Here is a 20,000-nt window from a genome sequence, read left to right on the forward strand (position 1 = left end):
TGCGGTGCACAGGAGAGGAACAGACGACGACCCACGTGACTGGGCAGCACAGGAGGGGAACAGACGACGACCCACGTGACTGGGCAGCACAGGAGGGGAACAGACGACCCACGTGACTGGGCAGCACAGGAGGGGAACAGACGACGACCCACGTGACTGGGCAGCACAGGAGGGGAACAGACGACGACCCACGTGACTGGGCAGCACAGGAGGGGAACAGACGACCCACGTGACTGGGCAGCACAGGACGTGACTGGGAACAGAGGGGAACGACCCACGTGACTGGGCAGCACAGGAGGGGAACAGACGACCCACGTGACTGGGCAGCACAGGAGGGGAACAGACGACCCACGTGACTGGGCAGCACAGGAGGGGAACAGACGACCCACGTGACTGGGCAGCACAGGAGGGGAACAGACGACCCACGTGACTGGGCAGCACAGGAGGGGAACAGACGACCCACGTGACTGGGCAGCACAGGAGGGGAACAGACGACGACCCACGTGACTGGGCAGCACAGGAGGGGAACAGACGACCCACGTGACTGGGCAGCACAGGAGGGGAACAGACGACCCACGTGACTGGGCAGCACAGGAGGGGAACAGACGACCCACGTGACTGGGCAGCACAGGAGGGGAACAGACCCACGTGACTGGGCAGCACAGGAGGGGAACAGACGACCCGACCCACGTGACTGGGCAGCACCCACGTGACTGGGCAGCACAGGAGGGGAACAGACGACCCACGTGGAACAGCACGACCCACGTGACTGGGCAGCACAGGAGGGAACAGACGGCGACCCCCACGTGACTGGGCAGCACAGGAGGGGAACAGGACCCACGTGACTGGGCAGCACAGGAGGAGAACAGACGACCCACGTGACTGGGCAGCACAGGAGGGGAACAGACGACCCACGTGACTGGGCAGCACAGGAGGGGAACAGACGACCCACGTGACTGGGCAGCACAGGAGGGGAACAGACAACCCACGTGACTGGGCAGCACAGGAGGGGAACAGACAACCCACGTGACTGGGCAGCACAGGAGGGGAACAGACCCACGTGACTGGGCAGCACAGGAGGGGAACAGACGACCCACGTGACTGGGCAGCACAGGAGGGAACAGAACGTGACTGGGCAGCACAGGAGGGGAACAGACGACCCACGTGACTGGGCAGCACAGGAGGGGAACAGACGACCCACGTGACTGGGCAGCACAGGAGGGGAACAGACGACCCACGTGACTGGGCAGCCCACCCACGTGACTGGGCAGCACAGGAGGGGAACAGATGACCCACGTGACTGGGCAGCACAGGAGGGGAACAGACGACCCACGTGACTGGGCAGCACAGGACTGGGCAAACAGACGACGACCCACGTGACTGGGCAGCACAGGAGGGGAACAGACGACCCACGTGACTGGGCAGCACAGGAGGGGAACAGACGACGACCCACGTGACTGGGCAGCACAGGAGGAGAACAGACGACCCACGTGACTGGGCAGCACAGGAGGGGAACAGACGACTGGGCAGCACAGGGGGAAACAGACGGACCCACGTGACTGGGCAGCACAGGAGGGGAACAGACGACCCACGTGACTGGGCAGCACAGGAGGGGAACAGACGACGACCCACGTGACTGGGCAGCACAGGAGGGGAACAGACGACCCACGTGACTGGGCAGCACAGGAGGAGAACAGACGACCCACGTGACTGGGCAGCACAGGAGGGGAACAGACGACCCACGTGACTGGGCAGCACAGGAGGGGAACAGACGACCCACGTGACTGGGCAGCACAGGAGGGGAACAGACAACCCACGTGACTGGGCAGCACAGGAGGGGAACAGACGACCCACGTGACTGGGCAGCACAGGAGGGGAACAGACGACCCACGTGACTGGGCAGCACAGGAGGGGAACAGACGACCCACGTGACTGGGCAGCACAGGAGGGGAACAGACGACCCACGTGACTGGGCAGCACAGGAGGGGAACAGACGACCCACGTGACTGGGCAGCACAGGAGGGGAACAGACGACCCACGTGACTGGGCAGCATAGGAGGGGAACAGATGACCCACGTGACTGGGCGGCATAGGAGGAGAACAGACGACCCACGTGACTGGGCAGCATAGGAGGGGAACAGACGACCCACGTGACTGGGCAGCATAGGAGGGGAACAGACGACCCACGTGACTGGGCAGCACAGGAGGGGAAGTGACGACCCACGTGACTGTGCAGCACAGGAGAGAGAGGAGATGAGTGAGACAGGAGAGAGGAGATGAGTGAGACAGGAGAGAGAGGAGGGAGACAGGAGAGAGGAGATGAGTGAGACAGGAAGAGAGAGGAGATGAGTGAGACAGGAGAGAGGAGATGAGTGAGACAGGAGGAAGAGGAGATGAGTGAGACAGGAAGAGAGGAGAGGAGGGAGACAGGAGGAAGAGGAGATGAGTGAGACAGGAAGAGAGGAGAGGAGGGAGACAGGAGAGAGGAGATGAGTGAGACAGGAGGAAGAGGAGATGAGTGAGACAGGAGAGAGAGGAGGGAGACAGGAGAGAGGAGATGAGTGAGACAGGAAGAGAGGAGAGGAGGGAGACAGGAGAGAGGAGATGAGTGAGACAGGAGGAAGAGGAGATGAGTGAGACAGGAAGAGAGGAGAGGAGGGAGACAGGAGGAAGAGGAGATGAGTGAGACAGGAAGAGAGGAGAGGAGGGAGACAGGAGGAAGAGAGGAGAGGAGGGAGACAGGAGAGAGAGGAGGGAGACAGGAGAGAGAGGAGATGAGTGAGACAGGAGAGAGATGAGTGAGACAGGAGAGAGGAGATGAGTGAGACAGGAGAGAGAGGAGGGAAATAGGAGGGAGACAGGAGGAAGAGGAGGGAGACAGATGCAGTTTGGTTTATTTGCTCTTTCTGCCTTTTTGAGTCTGGCTAATTGTGGATCTCATTAAAAATGGTGTCAGGGAGGAAGAGGAGAGGAAAGGGGGAGGAGAGGAGGAGAAGAGCAGCGCTGTGGGCCTGATGCACAAGGCCTGCCGTGCAGAACGCCTAATCCTAGCCCCGCTCCCTCCTCTCTCCTCTCTCCTCCATCATTCCCTCCACCACTCAGGGTCCTGTTAATTCAGACCTGGGCTGAGGGAGGGAGGCTGCCCCTTCCACCGCCTGCCTGCCTGCCTGCAAACTTTCCAAACTCCATCACCATAGCCTCCTTTAATTAGCTAGCGTTAACCAGCCACCCGCGCTCCACGCTCGCTCGCACGCGCTCTCGCCACACATCACAGAAACCAAATTAAAAACTGAAAATGCTCTCCCTCTCTTTTTCCTTGAGTCTTTCTCTCTCTCTCTTTCACACGTTATTTTTCGCTCTCTCCCTCTTTTTCCTGTTACTCTCTCTTCCTCCCTCTGTTTCTGCTTCTCTCTCTTTCTCTCCTTGTCTCCCTCCCCTCTCCTTGTCTCTCTCTCCTCTTTCTCCTTGTCTCCCTCCCCTCTCTCTCCTTGTCTCCCTCCCCTCTCTCTCCTTGTCTCTCTCTCCTCTTTCTCCTTGTCTCCCTCCCCTCTCTCTCCTTGTCTCTCTCTCCTCTTTCTCCTTGTCTCCCTCCCCTCTCTCAGAGAACGGGTGGGAGGGAAGGAGACTTTCCTTGTCTCTCTCTCCTCCTACCACTAAGTGTCAGAGCACGGGTGGGAGGGAAGGAGACTCTCCATGTCTCTCTCTCCTCCTACCACTAAGTGTCAGAGAACGGGTGGGAGGGAAGGAGACTCTCCATGTCTCTCCTCCTCCTACCACTAAGTGTCAGAGAACGGGTGGGAGGGAAGGAGACTCTCCATGTCTCTCTCTCCTCCTACCACTAAGTGTGACTCTCTCTCTCTCCTCCTACCACTAAGTGTCAGAGAACGGGTGGGAGGGAAGGAGACTCTCCATGTCTCTCTCTCCTCCTACCACTAAGTGTCAGAGAACGGGTGGGAGGGAAGGAGACTCTCCATGTCTCTCTCTCCTCCTACCACTAAGTGTCAGAGAACGGGTGGGAGGGAAGGAGACTCTCCATGTCTCTCTCTCCTCCTACCACTAAGTGTCAGAGAACGGGTGGGAGGGAAGGAGACTCTCCATGTCTCTCTCTCCTCCTACCACTAAGTGTCAGAGAACGGGTGGGAGGGAAGGAGACTCTCCATGTCTCTCTCTCCTCCTACCACTAAGTGTCAGAGAACGGGTGGGAGGGAAGGAGACTCTCCATGTCTCTCTCTCCTCCTACCACTAAGTGTCAGAGAACGGGTGGGAGGGAAGGAGACTCTCCATGTCTCTCTCTCCTCCTACCACTAAGTGTCAGAGAACGGGTGGGAGGGAAGGAGACTCTCCTTGTCTCTCTCTCCTCCTACCACTAAGTGTCAGAGAACGGGTAGGAGGGAAGGAGACTCTCCATGTCTCTCTCTCCTCCTTACCACTAAGTGTCAGAGAACAGGTGGGAGGGAAGGAGACTCTCCTTGTCTCTCTCTCCTCCTACCACTAAGTGTCAGAGAACGGGTAGGAGGGAAGGAGACTCTCCTTGTCTCTCTCTCCTCCTACCACTAAGTGTCAGAGAACGGGTAGGAGGGAAGGAGACTCTCCATGTCTCTCTCTCCTCCTACCACTAAGTGTCAGAGAACGGGTAGGAGGGAAGGAGACTCTCCATGTCTCTCTCTCCTCCTACCACTAAGTGTCAGAGAACGGGTGGGAGGGAAGGAGACTCTCCTTGTCAAACATCTGCGGCAGTTGTTTTGTTTTCTTTTGAGTCCATTTATTCATACAGCAGGATGTACCTTTTCTGTTTGCTATTGTTTTACTGTTTGTGTTGATTCTGTTTTGTCCCGTCGGGAGGCTTAATGTAATATGTGTTTTCATGTTTTGTTTTTGTTTAGTTTTTATTCTTTATCTGTAGCTGTTGTCATGGCAGCGATGCCTGAACAGAGCTGTGAATTATCTGGTGATGGTGATGGCTCTGCTTCAGTTAGTCTGTAGAGACAGACAGACAGGTACACAGACAGGTAGACACACAGACAGGTACACAGACAGACACACTTAAGTGGGGCCTGCTGTGTTTTCACAACACATTAACATGTCCTTACCTTCTCTAGGGAACCAGCATGGCTTCACATAACCATTAACATGCACTAACATAGAAATACTTCTCTCTTCCATCTTTCTTTCTCTCTTTCTTTCCCTCTCTCTCTCCTTCCATCTTTCATTCTCTCTTTCTTTCCCTCTCTCTCTCCTTCCATCTTTCATTCTCTCTTTCTTTCCCTCTCTCTCTCCTTCCATCTTTCATTCTCTCTTTCTTTCCCTCTCTCTCTCCTTCCATCTTTCATTCTCTCTTTCTTTCCCTCTCTCTCTCCTTCCATCTTTCATTCTCTCTTTCTTTCCCTCTCTCTCTCCTTCCATCTTTCATTCTCTCTTTCTTTCCCTCTCTCTCCTTCCATCTTTCATTCTCTCTTTCCCTCTCTCTCTCCTTCCATCTTTCTTTCCCTCTCTCTCCTTCCATCTTTCATTCTCTCTTTCTTTCTCTCTCTCGATCTTTCTCTCTCACTCCATCTTTCTCTTTCTGTCTCTATCTGTCTCTATTTCTGTCTCTCTCTCTGTCTCTCTCTCTGTCTCTCTCTATGTCTCTCTCTCTGTCTCTCTCTCTGTCTCTCTCTCTGTCTCTCTCTCTGTCTCTCTCTCTGTCTCTCTCTCTGTCTCTCTCTCTGTCTCTCTCTCTGTCTCTCTCTCTGTCTCTCTCTCTCTCTCTCTCTCTGTCTCTCTCTCTCTCTCTCTGTCTCTCTCTCTGTCTCTCTCTCTGTCTCTCTCTCTGTCTCTCTCTCTGTCTCTCTCTCTGTCTCTCTCTATGTCTCTCTCTCTGTCTCTCTCTCTGTCTCTCTCTCTGTCTCTCTCTATGTCTCTCTCTCTGTCTCTCTCTCTGTCTCTCTCTATGTCTCTCTCTATGTCTCTCTCTCTGTCTCTCTGTCTCTCTCTATGTCTCTCTCTATGTCTCTCTCTCTGTCTCTCTCTCTGTCTCTCTCTGTCTCTCTCTCTGTCTCTCTCTATGTCTCTCTCTCTGTCTCTCTCTATGTCTCTCTCTATGTCTCTCTCTCTGTCTCTCTCTCTGTCTCTCTCTCTGTCTCTCTCTCTCTCTCTCTCTGTCTCTCTCTGTCTCTCTCTCTGTCTCTGTCTCTCTCTCTGTCTCTCTCTCTGTCTCTCTCTCTCTCTCTCTCTCTGTCTCTCTCTGTCTCTCTCTCTCTCTCTCTCTCTCTCTCTCTCTCTGTCTCTCTCTCTCTCTCTCTCTCTGTCTCTCTCTCTGTCTCTCTCTCTGTCTCTCTCTCTCTCTCTCTCTCTGTCTCTCTCTCTGTCTCTCTCTCTGTCTCTCTCTCTGTCTCTCTCTCTGTCTCTCTCTCTGTCTCTCTCTCTGTCTCTCTCTCTGTCTCTCTCTCTGTCTCTCTCTCTGTCTCTCTCTCTGTCTCTCTCTCTGTCTCTCTCTCTGTCTCTCTCTCTGTCTCTCTCTCTGTCTCTCTCTGTCTCTCTCTCTGTCTCTCTCTCTCTCTCTCTCTCTCTCTCTCTGTCTCTCTCTCTGTCTCTCTCTGTCTCTCTCTCTGTCTCTCTCTCTGTCTCTCTCTCTGTCTCTCTCTCTGTCTCTCTCTCTGTCTCTCTCTCTGTCTCTCTCTGTCTCTCTCTCTGTCTCTCTCTCTGTCTCTCTCTCTGTCTCTCTCTCTCTCTGTCTCTCTCTCTCTCTCTCTCTCTGTCTCTCTCTCTCTCTCTCTCTCTGTCTCTCTCTCTGTCTCTCTCTCTCTCTCTCTCTCTCTCTCTCTCTCTCTCTCTCTCTCTCTCTCTCTCTCTCTCTGTCTCTCTCTGTCTCTCTCTCTGTCTCTCTCTCTGTCTCTCTCTCTCTCTCTGTCTCTCTCTCTGTCTCTCTCTCTCTGTCTCTCTCTCTGTCTCTCTCTCTGTCTCTCTCTCTCTCTCTCTCTCTCTGTCTCTCTCTCTGTCTCTCTCTCTCTCTCTGTCTCTCTCTCTGTCTCTCTCTCTCTCTCTCTCTCTCTGTCTCTCTCTCTGTCTCTCTCTCTGTCTCTCTCTCTGTCTCTCTCTCTGTCTCTCTCTCTGTCTCTCTCTCTGTCTCTCTCTCTGTCTCTCTCTCTGTCTCTCTCTCTGTTTCTCATCTGTAGATGTTTTGGATGGAGATGCAGGTGATGATAATGGGGGTGAGGAGGAGGAGGAGGGGGAGAGATGAGGAAGATCACCATGATGAAACTGTGACAGAGGCTACTGCGGTAGATACTAACCCTCCTGAGGCCCCTCCGACCTCCTCCACCATCCAGGGGCATCAGGAGTCTACTAACCCCAGCTCTGAGCTAACCTTTCTGGGTAAAGGGACCACCACTAACTGGCTGTGTGCTGGTGCTTCTGCTTGTTCGTTTGCTCTCTCTGTTTTGTCGGTCTGTAACTCACCCCTCATGTGCACGACTCCACTTTTCCCTTTGACCTCTGCTTCTCATTGGCTTGAGTCATGACTAGCTGGGATCCCATTGGCCTGTAGCAGATTCTAAAGTTCTGAGACTGGCTTTGTTTGTTTTTCTATTCCTGTACAATTTTATTAAAACTAGTAATTAAAAAACAACTGCAAAAAGTTCTCCCTAGTCAATAAAAAAAAAATCATATCTTGAGAAAAGCATTTGTGAAATGTTTTCAGAGGTAAGTTAATGACTGTTTTCCCCAGCGTTTTGCGTCCCTGTTCTGCCAATGGGAGATAGGCAGTGAAGGGTTACAGAAACAGTAAGGAAGGAGAACATGAAAACAGAACAATAAACAGTGTGTCTTTTGAAGCAGCAGTATCTCCTCTATTTGTTTTCTCTGTGGGTTTTGTCGTTTTTCCTCACGACTAGTTTAATTTCACTAGTTTTCTGGTGATGAAGACCTTTGTCACAGAGACGGTCCTTATGAAGGGAGAGAGGTTGTTGTGATGCTTCGCTCTACGGCTGCGTTGCAAATGGCTCCGTCCCCTAAGTAGTGCAGAGCACAAAGACCCAGGGCTGTGGTCAGAACGACCTAGAACCAGTGCACTACCTAGGGAATAGGGTGCCATGTGGGACAGACACTACTTGTTGATAAACCGCCTGTTTCAAGAGGTGCCAGATAAAACATCCCCGACAGGACACTCTACTGAGCACTTCACCTAAACAGCACTTCATCACAGGCTTCCCTGATACATCCTCTACCCCAATATATATCTGCTACCCCAATATATATCTGCTACCCCAATATATATCTTCTTCCCCAATATATATCTGCTACCCTAATATATATCTGCTACCCCAATATATATCTGCTACCCCAATATATATCTACCCTAATATATATCTGCTACCCCAATATATATCTGCTACCCCAATATATATCCTCTACCCCAATATATATCTGGTAGACTAATATATATCTGCTACCCTAATATATATCTGCTACCCTAATATATGTCTGGTAGACTAATATATATCTGCTACCCTAATATATATCTGGTAGACTAATATATATCTGCTACCCTAATATATATCTGGTAGACTAATATATATCTGCTACCCTAATATATATCTGCTACCCTAATATATATCTGCTACCCCAATATATATCTGCTACCCTAATATATATCTGCTACCCTAATATATATCTGCTACCCCAATATATATCTGCTACCCTAATATATATCTGCTACCCTAATATATATTTGCTACCCTAATATATATCTGCTACCCTAATATATATATGCTACCCTAATATAGGGTAGCCTAGTGGTTAGAGCTTTGGACTAGTAACCGAAAGGTTACAAGTTCAAATCCCGAGCTGACAAGGTACAAATCTGTCGTTCTGCCCCTGAACAGGCACTGTTCCTAGGCCGTCATTGAAAATAAGAATTTGTTCTTAACTGACTTGCCTAGTAAAATAAAGGTAAAATAAATAAAAAAATATATATTTATGCTACCCTAATATATATCTGCTACCCCAATATATATCTGGTAGACTAATATATAACTGTTAGACTAATATATATCTTCTACCCTAATATATATCTGCTACCCTAATATATATCTGATAGACTAATATATATCTGTTAGCCTAATATATATCTGTTAGACTAATATATATCTGGTAGACTAATATATATCTGCTACCCTAATATATATCTGGTAGACTAATATATATCTGGTAGACTAATATATATATGGTAGACTAATATATATATGTTAGACTAATATATATCTGTTAGACTAATATATATCTGGTAGACTAATATATATCTGGTAGACTAATATATATCTGGTAGACTAATATATATCTGGTAGACTAATATACACTGCTCAAAAAAATAAAGGGAACACTAAAATAACACATCCTAGATCTGAATGAATGAAATATTCTTATTAAATACTTTTTCCTTTACATAGTTGAATGTGCTGACAACAAAATCATACAAAAATGATCAATGGAAATCAAATGTATCAACCCATGGAGGTCTGGATTTGGAGTCACACTCAAAATTAAAGTGGAAAACCACACTACAGGCTGATCCAACTTTGATGTAATGTCCTTAAAACAAGTCAAAATTACATTTAACATTTACATTTAAGTCATTTAGCAGACGCTCTTATCCAGAGCGACTTACAAATTGATGAGGCTCAGTAGTGTGTGTGGCCTCCACGTGCCTGTATGACCTCCCTACAACGCCTGTGCATGCTCCTGATGAGGTGGCGGATGGTCTCCTGTGGGATCTCCTCCCAGACCTGGACTAAAGCCTCCGCCAACTCCTGGACAGTCTGTGGTGCAACAGACTTGGTGGATGGAGCGAGACATGATGTCTCAGATGTGCTCAATTGGATTCAGGTTTGGGGAACGGGCGGGCCAGTCCATAGCATCAATGCCTTCCTCTTGCAGGAACTGCTGATACAATCCAGCCACATGAGGTCTAGCATTGTCTTGCATTAGGAGGAACCCAGGGCCAACCGCACCAGCATATGGTCTCACAAGGGGTCTGAGGATCTCATCTCGGTACCTAATGGCAGTCAGGCTACCTCTGGCGAGCACATGGAGGGATGTGCGGCCCCCCCAAAGAAATGCCACCCCACACCATGACTGACCCACCACCAAACCGGTCATGCTGGAGGATGTTGCAGGCAGCAGAACGTTCTCCACGGCATCTCCAGACTGTCACATGTGCTCAGTGTGAACCTGCTTTCATCTGTGAAGAGCACAGGGTGCCAGTGGCGAATTTGCCAATCTTGGTGTTCTCTGGCAAATGCCAAACGTCCTGCACGGTATTGGGCTGTAAGCACAACCCCCACCTGTGGACGTCGGGCCCTCATACCACCCTCATGGAGTCTGTTTCTGACCGTTTGAGCAGACACATGCACATTTGTGGCCTGCTGGAGGTCATTTTGCAGGGCTCTGGCAGTCCTTGCACAAAGGGGGAGATAGTGGTCCTGCTGCTGGGTTGTTGCCCTCCTACGGCCTCATCCACGTCTTCGGATGTACTGGCTTGTCTCCTGGTAGCGCCTCCATGCTCTGGACACTACGCTGACAGACACAGCAAACCTTCTTGCCACAGCTCGCATTGATGTGCCGTCCTGGACTCCGTCTCATGCTACCACTAGAGTGAAAGCACCGCCAGCATTCAAAAGTGACCAAAACATCAGCCAGGAAGCATAGGAACTGAGAAGTGGTCTGTGGTCACCACCTGCAGAACCACTCCTTTATTGGGGGTGTCTTGCTAATTGCCTATAATTTCCACCTGTTGTCTATTCCATTTGCACAACAGCATGTGAAATGTATTGTCAATCAGTGTTGCTTCCTAAGTGGACAGATTGATTTCACAGAAGTGTGATTGACTTGGAGTTACATTGTGTTGTTTAAGTGTTCCCTTTGTTTTTTTGAGCAGTGTATATCTGGTACCCTAAAATATATCTAGTAGCTCATTGGATAATTATTCTAATAGGTATACAAGAGCTCTGTCATCTCTCCAGTCCTCACTTCCATCCTCCTCCCCCGTGTGTGTGTGTGTGTGTGTGTGTGTGTGTGTGTGTGTGTGTGTGTGTGTGTGTGTGTGTGTGTGTGTGTGTGTGTGTGTGTGTGTGTGTGTGTGTGTGTGTGTGTGTGTGTGTGTGTGTGTGTGTGTGCAATCCAAACCATCTCTGTTACACACTGTTTTCCCTTACTCGTCTGCTGACTGAATGACCCCCACTCCGTGTGTGTTTCCCTGTTATGTATGTGTGAGTACCTGGCCATCTGAGACGGGCAAAGTTTTGGACGCCTTCACCCAGGCTCTCTGCCCGACCCTGATAAGTGTGTGTGGAGAGAGTGTGTGTGTGGAGAGAGGGTCACACATGAAATGGTCTCCCTCCTGCCCTTTCATCTCCTCCAGCCCAGTGCTCAGCCCTGGCAGGACACCCCCGAGAGAGAGAGTGTGTGTGGACTTGTGTGTTTGTGTGTGTGTGTGTGTGTGTGTGTGTGTGTGTGTGTGAGGACAAGACCAGCACTGTGATTACCAGGCCTGACAAGTGGAGCTGGAAGAGAGATGGAGTGGTACAGAGAGGTATAGAGAGACAGAGTGAGATAAACTTCGTAGGGAAAGAGAGGAGGAGGGAAGGATGGGGGGAAGGAAAGTGAGAAGGGAGAGGGAAGGAGGGAAGGAAAGAGAGAGGGAAGGGAAGAGAGATGGAGGGAAGGAAAGAGAGGAGAGAAGGGAGAGGGAAGGAGGGAAGAGAGAAGGAGGGAAGGGAAGAGAGAAGGAGGGAAGGGAAGAGGGAAGGAAAGACGGAAGGGAGAGGGTTGGGTAAAGAGGAGAGAATGAAGAGATGAGAGGCCAAACAACATCAGAACATAATTTGTACAGCTGTGCCCATCCTGTGCTGTGTTGGCCAGACTGGAGAGGGTCTCAGCCAGACCAGGCATGTGTCTTCATCGTCCATCAGGGATCTCTGTCTTTCTCTCTTCTCCACCTCTCCCCACCCATCTCTCCCCCCTTTTTCGCTCTCCTCCACCTCTCCCCATCCATCTCTCCCCCCTCATCTCTTTATCCCTCCTCCACCTCTTCCCCCTCATCTCTTTATCCCTCCTCCACCTCTCCCCCCTCCACCTCTCCCCCTCCATCTCTCCCCCTCATCTCTCCACCTCTCTCCCCCTCCACCTCTCCACCTCTCACCCCTCCATCTCTCCACCTCTCACCCCCTCCATCTCTCCACCCCTCCACCTCTCCCCCATCTCCTTCCCCCTCCACCTCTCCCCCCATCTCCTTCCCCCTCCACCTCTCCCCCTCCACCTCTCTCCCCCTCCACCTCTTTCCCCCTCCACCTCTCCCCTCCACCTCTCCCCCTCATCTCTCTCCCCTCCATCTCTCCCCTCATCTCTCCACCTCTCACCCCGTCCATCTCTCCACCTCTTACCCCCTCCATCTCTCCACCCCTCCACCTCTCCCCCATCTCCTTCCCCCTCCACCTCTCCCCCTCCACCTCTCTCCCCCTCCATCTCTTTCCCCCTCCACCTCTCCCCATCTCCTTCCGCCTCCACCTCTCCCCTCCCTCCATCTCTCTCCCCTCCATCTCTCATCCCCCTCCATCTCTCTCCTCCCCTCCATCCTCTCTCCCCCCTCCATCTCTCCTCCATCCTCCCCTCCATCTCTCTCCCCCTCCATCTCTCCAGTCTGATAGTTGTATACCAGTATGCGTACTCAATGTCACACCCTCTAACTCCCTCCACCCCTCTCCCCTCAATCTCTCCCCTCCATTTCTCCCCTCCACCTCTCCCCTCCATTTCTCCCCTCCATTTCTCCCCCTCCACCTCTCCCCTCCATCTCTCCCCTCCACCCTCTCCCCTCAATCTCTCTCCCCTCCACCCCTCTCCCCTCAATCTCTCTCCCCCTCCATCTCTCTCCCCTCAATCTCTCCCCCTCCATTTCTCCCCCTCCACCTCTCCCCCTCCATCCCTCTCCCCCTCCACCCCTCTCCCCTCAATCTCTCCCCCTCCATCTCTCTCCCCCTCCATCTCTCTCTCTCTAATCTGATAGTTATATTCCAGTATGTATACTCAGTGTCACGCCCCTCTCTCCCCCTCCATCTCTCTCCCCCTCCATCTCTCCAGTCTGATAGTTTTATACCAGTATGCGTACTCAATGTCACACCCCTCTAACTCCCTCCACCCCTCTCCCCCTCAATCTCTCCCCCTCCATTTCTCCCCCTCCACCTCTCCCCCTCCATTTCTCCCCCTCCACCTCTCCCCCTCCATCTCTCTCCCCCTCCACCCCTCTCCCCCTCAATCTCTCTCCCCCTCCACCCCTCTCCCCTCAATCTCTCCCCTCCATTTCTCCCCCCTCCATTTCTCCCCTCCCCTCTCCCCTCCATTTCTCCCCCTCCACCTCTCCCCCTCCATCTCTCTCCCCCTCCACCTCTCCCCCTCCATCTCTCCCCTCCCCCTCCTCTCTCCCCCTCCATCCTCTCCCCTCCATCTCTCTATATTCCCTCCTCCCCCTCTCCCCCTCAATCTCTCTCCCCTCCACCCTCTCCCCTCAATCTCTCCCCTCAATCTCTCCCCCTCCATCTCTCTCTCTAGTCTGATAGTTCTATTCCAGTATGTATACTCAGTGTCACGCCCCTCTCTCCCCCTCCATCTCTCTCCCCCTCCATCTCTCCCCCCCTCCATCTCTCTAATCTGATAGTTATATTCCAGTATGTATACTCAGTGTCACACCCCTCTCTCCCCCTCCATCTCTCTAGTCTGATAGTTATATTCCAGTATGTATACTCAGTGTCACGCCCCTCTCTCCCCCTCCATCTCTCTAGTCTGATAGTTATATTCCAATATGTATACTCAGTGTCACGCCCCTCTCTCTCCTCCACCTCTCCCCTCCATCTCTCACTCTCTAGTCTGATCGTTATATTCCAGTATGTATACTCAGGGTCACACCCCTCTCTTCCCAAACAGCTTATTCAATCCAGATCACTATCTCCCTCACCTATATATGTATATATCTTTACTGTGTGTGTGTGTGTGTGTGTGTGTGTGTGTGTGTGTGTGTGTGTGTGTGTGTGTGTGTGTGTGTGTGTGTGTGTGTGTGTGTGTGTGTGTGTGTGTGTGTGTGTGTGTGTGTGTGTGTGTGTGTGGATCTGTTATCTGCTCAGGCAGAAATCAGAGATATGACTGAAATGCAACCCAAGCCATCTCTGTTACACACTGTTGTCCCTTACGCCTGCTGACTGAGTTACCCACACTTCTTCTGTGTTGCAATATGTTTCAATACCGAGAGCTCTATTCTGCATCCATGTGTGTGTGTGCTTGTCCGTGTTTATGTGTATATATAGAGCCTTCAGAAAGTATTCATACCCCTTGACTTATTCCACATTGTGTTATTACAGTAACTGAATTCAAAGTGGATTAAATATATATGTATTTTTTTCTCACCCATCTACACACAATATCCCATAATGACAAAGTGAAAATGTGTTTTTAGAAATGTTTGCAATTGTATTGAAAATGAGGTAACAGAAATATCTAATTGACATCATTATTCACACCGTTACATCAATACATGTTAGAGTCACCCAGCGGTTAAATCAATACATGTTAGAGTCACCCAGCGGTTACAGCAATACATGTTAGAGTCACCCAGCGGTTACATCAATACATGTTAGAGTCACCCAGCGGTTACATCAATACATGTTAGAGTCACCCAGCGGTTACAGCAATACATGTTAGAGTCACCCAGCGGTTACAGCAATACATGTTAGAGTCACCCAGCGGTTACAGCAATACATGTTAGAGTCACCCAGCGGTTACAGCAATACATGTTAGAGTCACCCAGCGGTTACATCAATACATGTTAGAGTCACCCAGCGGTTACATCAATACATGTTAGAGTCACCCAGCGGTTACATCAATACATGTTAGAGTCACCCAGCGGTTACATCAATACATGTTAGAGTCACCCAGCGGTTACATCAATACATGTTAGTCACCCAGCGGTTACATCAATACATGTTAGAGTCACCCAGCGGTTAAATCAATACATGTTAGAGTCACCCAGCGGTTACATCAATACATGTTAGTCACCCAGCGGTTACATCAATACATGTTAGTCACCCAGCGGTTACATCAATACATGTTAGAGTCACCCAGCGGTTACATCAATACATGTTAGAGTCACCCAGCGGTTACATCAATACATGTTAGAGTCACCCAGCGGTTACATCAATACATGTTAGAGTCACCCAGCGGTTACATCAATACATGTTAGTCACCCAGCGGTTACATCAATACATGTTAGAGTCACCCAGCGGTTACATCAATACATGTTAGAGTCACCCAGCGGTTACATCAATACATGTTAGAGTCACCCAGCGGTTACATCAATACATGTTAGAGTCACCCAGCGGTTAAATCAATACATGTTAGAGTCACCCAGCGGTTACATCAATACATGTTAGAGTCACCCAGCGGTTACATCAATACATGTTAGTCACCCAGCGGTTACATCAATACATGTTAGAGTCACCCAGCGGTTACATCAATACATGTTAGAGTCACCCAGCGGTTACATCAATACATGTTAGAGTCACCCAGCGGTTACAGCAATACATGTTAGAGTCACCCAGCGGTTACATCAATACATGTTAGAGTCACCCAGCGGTTACATCAATACATGTTAGAGTCACCCAGCGGTTACATCAATACATGTTAGTCACCCAGCGGTTACATCAATACATGTTAGAGTCACCCAGCGGTTACATCAATACATGTTAGAGTCACCCAGCGGTTAAATCAATACATGTTAGAGTCACCCAGCGGTTAAATCAATACATGTTAGAGTCACCCAGCGGTTAAATCAATACATGTTAGAGTCACCCAGCGGTTACATCAATACATGTTAGAGTCACCCAGCGGTTACATCAATACATGTTAGAGTCACCCAGCGGTTACATCAATACATGTTAGAGTCACCCAGCGGTTACATCAATACATGTTAGAGTCACCCAGCGGTTACATCAATACATGTTAGAGTCACCCAGCGGTTACATCAATACATGTTAGAGTCACCCAGCGGTTACATCAATACATGTTAGAGTCACCCAGCGGTTACATCAATACATGTTAGAGTCACCCAGCGGTTAAATCAATACATGTTAGAGTCACCCAGCGGTTACATCAATACATGTTAGAGTCACCCAGCGGTTACATCAATACATGTTAGAGTCACCCAGCGGTTACATCAATACATGTTAGAGTCACCCAGCGGTTACATCAATACATGTTAGAGTCACCCAGCGGTTACATCAATACATGTTAGAGTCACCCAGCGGTTACATCAATACATGTTAGAGTCACCCAGCGGTTAAATCAATACATGTTAGAGTCACCCAGCGGTTAAATCAATACATGTTAGAGTCACCCAGCGGTTAAATCAATACATGTTAGAGTCACCCAGCGGTTACATCAATACATGTTAGAGTCACCCAGCGGTTAAATCAATACATGTTAGAGTCACCCAGCGGTTAAATCAATACATGTTAGAGTCACCCAGCGGTTAAATCAATACATGTTAGAGTCACCCAGCGGTTACATCAATACATGTTAGTCACCCAGCGGTTACATCAATACATGTTAGAGTCACCCAGCGGTTACATCAATACATGTTAGAGTCACCCAGCGGTTAAATCAATACATGTTAGAGTCACCCAGCGGTTACATCAATACATGTTAGAGTCACCCAGCGGTTACATCAATACATGTTAGAGTCACCCAGCGGTTAAATCAATACATGTTAGAGTCACCCAGCTGTTAAATCAATACATGTTAGAGTCACCCAGCGGTTACATCAATACATGTTAGAGTCACCCAGCGGTTACATCAATACATGTTAGTCACCCAGCGGTTACATCAAAACATGTTAGAGTCACCCAGCGGTTAAATCAATACATGTTAGAGTCACCCAGCGGTTACATCAATACATGTTAGAGTCACCCAGCGGTTACATCAATACATGTTAGAGTCACCCAGCGGTTACATCAATACATGTTAGAGTCACCCAGCGGTTAAATCAATACATGTTAGAGTCACCCAGCGGTTAAATCAATACATGTTAGAGTCACCCAGCGGTTACATCAATACATGTTAGTCACCCAGCGGTTACATCAATACATGTTAGAGTCACCCAGCGGTTACATCAATACATGTTAGAGTCACCCAGCGGTTAAATCAATACATGTTAGAGTCACCCAGCGGTTAAATCAATACATGTTAGAGTCACCCAGCGGTTACATCAATACATGTTAGTCACCCAGCGGTTACATCAATACATGTTAGAGTCACCCAGCGGTTACATCAATACATGTTAGAGTCACCCAGCGGTTAAATCAATACATGTTAGAGTCACCCAGCGGTTACATCAATACATGTTAGAGTCACCCAGCGGTTACATCAATACATGTTAGAGTCACCCAGCGGTTACATCAATACATGTTAGAGTCACCCAGCGGTTACAGCAATACATGTTAGAGTCACCCAGCGGTTAAATCAATACATGTTAGAGTCACCCAGCGGTTAAATCAATACATGTTAGAGTCACCCAGCGGTTACATCAATACATGTTAGAGTCACCCAGCGGTTACATCAATACATGTTAGTCACCCAGCGGTTACATCAATACATGTTAGTCACCCAGCGGTTACATCAATACATGTTAGAGTCACCCAGCGGTTACATCAATACATGTTAGAGTCACCCAGCGGTTACATCAATACATGTTAGAGTCACCCAGCGGTTACATCAATACATGTTAGAGTCACCCAGCGGTTACATCAATACATGTTAGAGTCACCCAGCGGTTACATCAATACATGTTAGAGTCACCCAGCGGTTACATCAATACATGTTAGAGTCACCCAGCGGTTACATCAATACATGTTAGAGTCACCCAGCGGTTACATCAATACATGTTAGAGTCACCCAGCGGTTACATCAATACATGTTAGTCACCCAGCGGTTACATCAATACATGTTAGAGTCACCCAGCGGTTACATCAATACATGTTAGAGTCACCCAGCGGTTACATCAATACATGTTAGTCACCCAGCGGTTACATCAATACATGTTAGTCACCCAGCGGTTACATCAATACATGTTAGTCACCCAGCGGTTACATCAATACATGTTAGTCACCCAGCGGTTACATCAATACATGTTAGTCACCCAGCGGTTACATCAATACATGTTAGAGTCACCCAGCGGTTACATCAATACATGTTAGTCACCCAGCGGTTACATCAATACATGTTAGTCACCCAGCGGTTACATCAATACATGTTAGTCACCCAGCGGTTACATCAATACATGTTAGTCACCCAGCGGTTACATCAATACATGTTAGTCACCCAGCGGTTACATCAATACATGTTAGTCACCCAGCGGTTACAGAGTCTCTAAGAGATTTCCATGCCTGGGTTGTACAACATTTGCCCATTATTCTTTTTTTTTTTTTTAATTCTTCAAGCTCTGTCAAGTTGGTTGTTGATCGTTGCTAGACAACCATTCTCAAGTCTCGCCGTAGATTTTCAAGCAGATTTAAGTCAAAACTGTAACTAGGGGCCTACCAAGTGGCGCAGCGGTCTAAGGCACTGCACCGTGATCCCTGGCTGTGTCACAACCGGCCGTGATGGGGAGTCCCATAGGGCAGCGCACAATTGCCCCATCGTTGTCCTGGTTAGGGGAGGGTTTGCCCCAGCGTTGTTCTGGTTAGGGAAGGGTTTGGTCCAGTGTTGTTCTGGTTAGGGGAGGGTTTGGCCCATCGTTGTTCTGGTTAGGGGAGGGTTTGGTCCAGTGTTGTTCTGGTTAGGGGAGGGTTTGGTTCAGTGTTGTTCTGGTTAGGGGAGGGTTTGGCCCATCGTTGTCCTGGTTAGGGGAGGGTTTGGCCCAGCGTTGTTCTGGTTAGGGAAGGGTTTGGTCCAGTGTTGTTCTGGTTAGGGGAGGGTTTGGCCCATCGTTGTTCTGGTTAGGGGAGGGTTTGGTCCAGTGTTGTTCTGGTTAGGGGAGGGTTTGGTTCAGTGTTGTTCTGGTTAGGGGAGGGTTTGGTCCAGTGTTGTCCTGGTTAGGGGAGGGTTTGGTCCATCGTTGTTCTGGTTAGGGGAGGGTTTGGTCCATCGTTGTCCTGGTTAGCGGAGGGTTTGGTCCAGCGTTGTCCTGGTTAGGGGAGGGTTTGGCCCATCGTTGTCCTGGTTAGTGGAGGGTTTGGTCCAGCGCTGTCCTGGTTAGGGGAGGGTTTGGTCCAGTGTTGTTCTGGTTAGGGGAGGGTTTGGCCCAGCGTTGTCCTGGTTAGGGGAGGGTTTGGCCCAGCGTTGTCCTGGTTAGGGGAGGGTTTGCCCCAGCGTTGTCCTGGTTAGGGGAGGGTTTGGTCCAGTGTTGTCCTGGTTAGGGGGGGGTTTGCCCCAGCGTTGTCCTGGTTAGGGGAGGGTTTGGTCCAGTGTTGTTCTGGTTAGGGGAGGGTTTGGTCCAGTGTTGTCCTGGTTAGGGGAGGGTTTGGTCCATCGTTGTTCTGGTTAGGGGAGGGTTTGGTCCATCGTTGTTCTGGTTAGGGGAGGGTTTGCCCCAGCGTTGTCCTGGTTAGGGGAGGGTTTGGTCCAGTGTTGTTCTGGTTAGGGGAGGGTTTGGTCCAGTGTTGTCCTGGTTAGGGGAGGGTTTGCCCCAGCGTTGTCCTGGTTAGGGGAGGGTTTGGTCCAGTGTTGTTCTGGTTAGGGGAGGGTTTGGTCCAGTGTTGTTCTGGTTAGGGGAGGGTTTGGCCCATCGTTGTTCTGGTTAGGGGAGGGTTTGGTCCAGTGTTGTTCTGGTTAGGGGAGGGTTTGGTCCAGTGTTGTTCTGGTTAGGGGAAGGTTTGGTCCAGTGTTGTTCTGGTTAGGGGAGGGTCATTGGTGCGGCTGGCTTCCGGGGTGAGCAGGCGGGTCTTTAAGAAGTGCGGTTAGTCGGGTCATGACTCGACCTCCGCGTC

The 20,000-nt window shown here is 49.9% G+C and overlaps 1 protein-coding gene across 1 annotated transcript in view; it reads left to right on the top strand.

Annotated features, from left to right (window-relative positions):
* The window catches only part of ehbp1 (EH domain binding protein 1), a 421,276-nt gene that overhangs the window by 305,998 nt on the left and 95,278 nt on the right, over window positions 1-20,000 (top strand).

The sequence above is a fragment of the Oncorhynchus keta genome, unplaced genomic scaffold, assembly GCF_023373465.1.
Source record: "Oncorhynchus keta strain PuntledgeMale-10-30-2019 unplaced genomic scaffold, Oket_V2 Un_scaffold_139_pilon_pilon, whole genome shotgun sequence".
Classification (NCBI taxonomy): Eukaryota; Metazoa; Chordata; class Actinopteri; order Salmoniformes; family Salmonidae; genus Oncorhynchus; species Oncorhynchus keta.